Genomic DNA, 389 nt, shown 5'->3' on the forward strand with positions numbered 1-389 from the left:
TGTGTGTGTGTGTGTGTGTGTGTGTGTGTGTGTGTGTGTGTGTGTGTTTTCAGCACGCCGTCTGACGAGCTGCTGCATTTTTTTTCTTTAAAGAGAGGAAGAACTTGTGAAAAGCTTTGACACGCTCGGGTTTACAGGTGTGCAACGGTGTTAGAAGCTTTCTGACAGCACTAATGAAACTGACAGGAGATGGAGGAAGGACAGAGAAGAGGAGGAAAGGAGAAGGAAGAGTGGAAGATAAAGAACTAAAGCTAGTAAAGTGTCATATAGCAAGAGTCTCAGAAATCTAAATACAGTCGGATTCTGACAGAAAATGGAAACTCTAGAAATATCCTGTATGTATGTATGTATGTATGTATGTATGTATATGTATATATATATATATATAT

The sequence above is a fragment of the Anarrhichthys ocellatus genome, unplaced genomic scaffold (assembly GCF_004355925.1).
Source record: "Anarrhichthys ocellatus isolate YVR2014 unplaced genomic scaffold, GSC_Weel_1.0 scaffold16, whole genome shotgun sequence".
In the NCBI taxonomy this organism is placed as follows: domain Eukaryota; kingdom Metazoa; phylum Chordata; class Actinopteri; order Perciformes; family Anarhichadidae; genus Anarrhichthys; species Anarrhichthys ocellatus.